Raw genomic sequence first — 7816 nt, forward strand, 5'->3', positions numbered from 1 at the left:
ATCTATATTTTGATAGTTTTTTGGGCCACCACTGGATCTCAGACAGATGGACAGGAGGGGTTTAGGGAGAGCAGAGAATTCATTGCCAGCACACCTACCTTAATTGAATGGTAGTAAAGGAAGTTCCCTAGGTGGAAAGGAAATAATGATAGAAGGAAAGTTGGAACATCAGGAAGGAAAAAAAAACCATCCAAAAAACATGGTAAGCAAAAATATGGGTAAGTAGGATTTCCTTCTCATCTTGAGTTTTCTAAATTACATTTGATAGTTGAAACAAAAATTATAACACTGCCTGAGGTGGTTCAAAATGTATACAGAGGAAATGTTTAAAACAATTATAAACAGGTAAGAGTAAAAGAACCTATAGGAATATAGGTTTTCTACATTTCACTTAAACTGGTAAAATGACAATAGTAGACTGTGATGTTGTGAATATATAATGAAATTCCTAGTACAACTACTGAAAAAAGTATACAAAGATGTATACACAAAATCATTACAGATAAATCAAAATGAAATTCTCAAAATGTTGAGAATTCTCAAAAAGTAACTTAGGATAAGGCAGGAAAAAGAACACAGAAACAACAGAACAAAGGTAAATGGAAAATGGGAGACTTAGATGCTAACATATCAATAATTACATTAATAGAAATGGTGTATACTAATTAAAAGATGCTGGCAGAATGGATCAAGAAACATGACCCAACTGTATACTGTCTACAAGAAACTCACTGAACAATAAAGGCAAGCTGAAAGAAGTATGGAAAGATACATATCAGGTAAACATTAAAAGAAAACAGTAATGGGCTATGCTAATATCAAAATAGATTTCAGAGCAAAGAAAATACCAAAGAGGAACATATAATGATGAAAGGGTCAGTCCATGAGGAAGACATAGGAATCCTAAATGTGTATGCACCAAACAACAGAGCAGCAAAATATGTGGAGAAAAAAAAGAACTGATAAATCCGTAACTATATTTGAGGACTATAATACTTCTCTTTCAGCAATCAATAGAATTAAACATAGAATCAAGAATATAGAAGAACCCACTACTATCGGCCAATAAGATCTAACTTACATTTATAGGATAAGCCATCCAATAACAGCAACATTCATGTATCTTTCAAATGCTAACAACATAAACCAAGATAGGTCATATCATGGGCCATAAAACAAAACTCAAAAAGCGTAAAAGAAGTCAAAGTTTTCTCTGACCACAATATAATCAAACTAGGAATCATCAACAGAAAGGTAACAGGAAAATCTCCAAACACTTAAAACAATGTAAGTAATCTATGGGTCAAAGAAGTCTCAAGGGAAATTAACAAAACCATGAACTGAATGAAAATGAAAATAAAACACCAATGTTTGTGGAATATGGCAAAAGCAGTTTGAAAGAGAACTTTATAGCACTAAATGCAAACCTTAGGAAAAAAAGGGAAAATCTCAATACTCTAAGCTCCCACTTCAAGCACCTAGAAAAAGGAGAGCAAGGCCGGATGCAGTGGCTCATGCCCGTAATCCCAGCATTTTGGGAGGCTGAGGCAGGCAGATCACCTGAAATCGGGAGTTTGAGACCAGCCTGTCCAACCTGGTGAAACCCCATCTCTACTAAAAATACAAAAATTAGCTAGGCATCGTTACGCATGCCTGTAATCCCAGCTACTTGGGAAGCTGAGGCAGGAGAATTGCTTGAATCTGGGAGATGGAGGTCGCGGTGAGCTGAGATTGTGCCATTGCACTCCAGCCTGGGTGACAAGAGTGAAACTGTCTCAAAAAAAAAAAAAAAAAAAAAAAGCAAAATTAACAAAGCAGGCCAAAAGACGGAAATAAAGATAGGAGCAGAAACTAAAATTGAAGCAAAAGCATTAGAGAAAACCAATGAAATAGCTTGTTATTTGGAAAAATTAAAATTGGAAAAACATTTGGTAAGACTCACAAAGAAGACAAATTACCAATATGAGGAATGAAACAGGAGATCACTAGACTGCAGACATCAAAAGGATAATAAGAGAATGCTACAAACAACTCTACGCACATAAGTTGACAAACTAGTTGAAACACCAATTTCTTGAAAACCTACCATAGCTCATCCAATATGAAATAGATCATTTGAGTATCTATAACTATTAAGGAAATTAGGTTCTTAATTTTAAAATCACAAAAATATCAGGCCTAGATGGTTTTACTGGAGAATTCTTACCAAATAACACCAATTCTGTAGTCTTCCAGGAAACAGAAGAAAGGGAAACACTTCCCAAATCGTTTTATGATACTTGTATTACCTTAATACAAACTCAAAGATAATACAAAAAAAAGAAAATTACAGATCAATATCCCTTGTGAATATTCACACAAAAATCCCTAACAAAACATTAGCAACTGGAATTCAGCAACCTATAAAAAAACAATACATCATGAGCAAGTGGGGTTTATTCTAGGAATCCCAGACTTCATGTTTGAAAATCAGTCTAACCCACCACATTGTCAGACTAATGGAGAAAAATGTTGTCATACCAATTGATGCAGGCAAAGCACATGACAAAATCCAACAACCATTCATGATAAAACTCAGAAAATAGGAATGGGGAGACTGCCTCAACTTGATAAAGAGCATCCAGCAAACACCTACACCTAACATTTTATGTCTAATGGTGAAAACTGAATGCTTTCTGCCTAAGATTGAGAACAAGTCAAGGATGTCTGATTTTACTACTCTTTTCAAAATAATGCTGAAAGTTCTAGCCAGTGTAATAAGGCATGAAAAGGAAATACAGATTGGAAAGGAAGAAACAAAATGGTTCCTATTTGCAGATGATATGATTATCAATGTAGAAAATTACAAAGAATGTATTTTTAAACAAGTAACTAATAAATGAGTCCAGCAAGGACACAAGATACAAGCTCTACAGACAAAAATTCTATTATTAGCAATGAATGTGTGAACACAAATTAGAAATACAATACCAATTACAACTACTTAAAAAAGAAATAGGTGTCAGTCTAAAAACCATGTATAGGACTTACATGCTGAGAACTATGCAATGCTGATAAAGATCTAAATAAATGGAGAAACCATGTTCATGGATTAAAACACTCAACATGGTAAAGATGTTGATTTTCCCTCAATTTTATTAAAATTAACAGGCTTAATGCAATTTCTACCAAAATCTCAACAAGATATTTTTGTATACAAACAAGATTATTCTGAAGTTTATGTGTAAAGAAAAACTAGAATAGTTAAAACAATGTTGAAAAAAGAATAAAGTGGGAGGGACCAATCTATTTGATGTTAAGATATTATAGCTACAGTAATCAAGACTGTGTGGTATTGGCAGAGGGATAGACACATAGACCAGTGGAACAAAAGAGAACCCGGAAATTGATCCACACAAATACACACAACTGATTTTTGACAAAGATGCAAAAGCGATTCAATGGAGGAAAGCTAGCCTTTTCACCAAATGGTGATGGAGAAAGTGGACACACATAAAAATAAATGTTGACCCAAGTCTTATACCTTGTACAAAATGAACTAAAATGGACTACATACTTAAAATGTAAAGCTATAAAACTTTTAGAAAATAACCAAAATCTTTGGGATCTAGAATTAATCAAGAAGTTCTTAGACTTGACACCAAAAGCTCAATTCAGAAATGGGAAAACTGATCAATTGAATTTCATCAAAATGGAAAACTTTTGCTTTGTAAATGACCCTGTTAAGAGGATAAAAAGACAAGTTTTGGATGGGGAAAAAATATTTACAAGCCACATATCCAATTAAGGCTTTGTGTCTAGAATGTATAAAGAATTCTCAAAACTCAACAATAAAAAAATTCCAATTAGAAAATGGACAAAAGGCATTTCACCAAAAAGGACATACAAATGGCAAATAAGCACATGAAAAGATGTTCAACATCACTAGCTATTAGAAAAATGCAAATTAAAACCACAGTGATGTATCACCACACATAAATCAGGGAGGCTAAAATAAAAAATAGTGACAACTGCTAGTGGGGATGCAGAGAAAATGGACCACATATACACATTGCTAGTGGGCATGTAAAATGGTACATCCACCCTGAAAAACCGTTTGGCAGTTCCTTTTAAAGAAACTAAATATGTACCTACCATTTAACCCACCGATTGTAATCCTGGGCATTTATCCCAGAGAAATACAAAAATGTACCTGAATGTTTATAGCAGCTTTATTTATACCAACCAGAAACTAGAAACAGCACAGATGTCCTTCACAGATGAATGGTTGAATAAACTGTAATACACGCATGGAATACTACTCAGCAATAAAAAAGATCAAATTATTAATACATGCAGTAACCTTGATGAACATTTAGAGAATTATGTTAAGTGAAAAAAAACCATTCCCAAAAGATGGATTATTCTATTTACAAAATGTTCTTGAAATGACAAAATTACAAAAATAGAGAACAGATCAGTAGTTGCCAAGGGATGGCATAGGATGGGAGGTAAGTGGGTGTGAATCTAAAAGGGTAACAGATTATTCTAGGGATGGAAATGTTGTCTATCTTGACTCTATTAATATGGATACCCTGGTGTGATATTGTACTAGCATTTAGCAAGATGTTACTGTTGGGGGAAACTGTGTTAAGGGTACTTGGGATTTCTCTGTATCATTTCTTAGAACTGCATGTGAATCTATAATTATCTCAAAGTTTTAATTTTAAAAAGTCATTACTATGAGGCTTATGATGAAAGACAACAGTCTCTTACCTCCCCATTTTCCACTCCCATTCCTGTTTCTTAGCTGTTTTTTCTGGGTTAACCCACATCTTCATCTTTGTAAATAGCATACTCATATTGCCATATCTTTCTCCTGTTCTTTTATTATTAAATGTAGACATCTACTGACTTCTTACTCTGGAAAATGATGAGTTAGCTCTCTCGTATCACTACTACCACCATCATTACCCATTCACTGAAGAAAGTAAATCATAACTTTTGATTAATTCGTTATTCACAGCTGGGCCACTCTGTAAATTTTCTTTCTTACACAACTTTTTTGCCTTTTCCTGGAAGTTAATTGCCTCAATATGTTCATTTGCTTGTTTTTCTGTGTAGCTCTTATTTGAGCCCCCAACTTTGCAACAGAATAGTAAAATTTCTTCATTACGGTCAGTCACATCTGACAACCTTTCAGTTCCATTCATTAATTGACTCTTCTGGAGGTGGCCCTCCATCTTAGAGCTTCAATTAGGACTAGCATTTCTCTAGGGCTGCCTCATAGTTGTCATCTATGGACATCTCTTCACCATCAGTGACAGCATTCTTGAGGTTTCCTTCTTTGGGACCAAAAAGGTGAAAGCAAGAGTTGGAGGATGTGACCTTAGTGAGTTGCCAGTGAAAACACATAGAAATGGGAAAATCTAAAACATCCCTGAAACAGAAATGTAACAGCAGGTATAGTAAGAGTAGGGGATTTCAATTAGGGAAGGCAGCCAAGCCTCTCCACAAGTATCTACTGATGGGCCCAGGAAGCAGGACTTCAGCAGGGACAGAATCTGTCTTACTCATCCTTGCGGCAGGGACAGCTGACATCACCATCATCTGACGTAGGCTACAAGCAGGAGTTGATTGACAGGCAGGAGGATCAGCCATGAGAGCTCCAGTGCCAACAGTATCCTTTGCAAAATTCCTTAGAACTTTGCAAACAACCCCTTTGGCTATAGTTATTGGCATTTAAAACAATTTAAAACAATTAAAACGATGCTGAGATAGGTGTGGTGGTGGCTCATGCCTGTAATCCCAGCACTTTGGGAGGCAAAGGTGGATCGATTGCTTGGGACCAGGAGTTTGAGACCAGCCTGGCCAACATAGTGAAACCCCGTCTCTACAAAAAATACAAAAATATTAGCTGGGTGTGGTGGTGTGCTCCTGTAATCCCAGCTACTTTAGAGGCTGAAGTAGCCTCTAAAGGCTACTTTAGAGGAGAATCGCTTGAACCTGAGAGGTGGAGGTTGCAATGAGCTTAGATCACGCTACTGCACTCCAGCCTGGGCAACAGAGACTCCAACCAAAAATAAATAAATAAATAAATACATACATATGTACATACATATATACATACATACATACTGTGTAATGCTTGATAAATAAAAACATAATATATAAGACATGCAGTGTAATAGTAAAATGAGCACCCACAAACCCACTCTCTACCTTCAGAACTAGAATGGTTGTGACAGTAACAACCTTTTACAAATCTCCTGCGGGTTTGGGGACCTAGGGCTGCTGGACCACTGGGGAAGCATTTACTTGAAGAAAACCTGCAGAGCTACCATGGTCCACATCAGCTACCACAGTTGCTGCTTCAGGCAGAAATCAGGGGCAGTGCAGGTTATAGAAGCATAAGAAGAGGGCAGGGCTGGGGACACCTGTGACTGCTGCCGTGCCCGTGGTGTTCCTGTAGAACTCTGAGAAAGTCCACGTCGACCATGAAGTAGCCTGCAGGGCTCTTCAGAGCCTCCTTTAACTCCTGTTTTGTATAGTGGGCTTGTTAGGTAAACCACCTCTCTCTGCAACCCATGAGTTTTCAGAGAGCATGGAGTGTACTTTACACTTCATGTTAAAATAAAAAACTTTTTATTTTTCTTTGAGACAGGGGCTCACTCTGTTGCCCAGGCTGGAGTGTAGTGAGCAATCACAGCTCACTGCAGCCTTGACTTCCCAGGCTCAAGTGATCCTACTTACCTCACCCTCCCAGGTAGTTGAGATTACAGGTTTGCACCACCTTGCCTGGCTAATATTTTGTATTTTTTGTGGGGAAAAGGTTTTGCCATGTTGCCCAGGCTGGGTTTTTTTTTTGTTTTTGGTTTTTTTTTGAGACAGTCTTGCTCTGTCACCAAGGCTGGAGTGCCGTGTTGCAACTTCTGCCTCCCGGGTTCAAGCGATTCTCCTACCTCAGCCTCCTGAGTAGCTGGGATGACAGGTGTGCACCACCACGCCTGGCTAATTTTTTTTTTTTTTTAAATACTTTAAGTTCTGGGATACATGTGAAGAACGTGCAAGTTTGTTACATAGGTATACACGTGTCATGGTGGTTTGCAGCACCCATCAATCCGTCATCTACGTTAGGTACTGCTCCTATTTCTATCCCTTCCCCAGGCCCTTACCCCCTACAGGCCCAGTGTGTGTGATGTTCCTCTCCCTGTGTCCATGTGTTCTCATTGTTCAACTCCCACTTATGAGTGAGAACATGCAGTGTTAGTTTGCTGAGAATGATGGTTCCCATCATCATCCATGTCCCTGCAAAGAACATGAACTCATCCTTTCTTTATGGCTGCATAGTATTCCATGGTGTATATGTGCCACATTTTCTTTATCCAGTCTATCATGGATGGGCATTCGGGTTGGTTCCAAATCTTTGCTATTGTGAACAGTGCCGCAATAAACACATGTGTGCATGTGTCTTTATAGTAGAATGATTTATAATCCTTTGGGTATATACCCAGTAATGGGATTGCTGGGTCAAATGGTATTTCTGGTTCTAGATCCTTGAGGAATTGCCACACTGTCTTCCACAATGGTTGAAGTAATTTATACTCCCACCAACAGTGTAAAAGCATTCCTATTTATCCACATCCTCTCCAGTATCTGTTGTTTCCTGGCTTTTTAATGATCGCCATTCTAACTGGCATGAGATGGTATGTCATTGTGGTTTTGATTTGCATTTCTCTAATGACCAGTGATAATCAGCTTTTTTTCATATGTTTGTTGGTTGCATAAATGTCTTCTTTTGGGAAATGTCTGTTCATATCCTTTGCCCACTTTTTGA

Source organism: Rhinopithecus bieti, unplaced genomic scaffold (assembly GCF_001698545.2).
Source record: "Rhinopithecus bieti isolate Rb0 unplaced genomic scaffold, ASM169854v2 scaffold_9976, whole genome shotgun sequence".
Classification (NCBI taxonomy): Eukaryota; Metazoa; Chordata; class Mammalia; order Primates; family Cercopithecidae; genus Rhinopithecus; species Rhinopithecus bieti.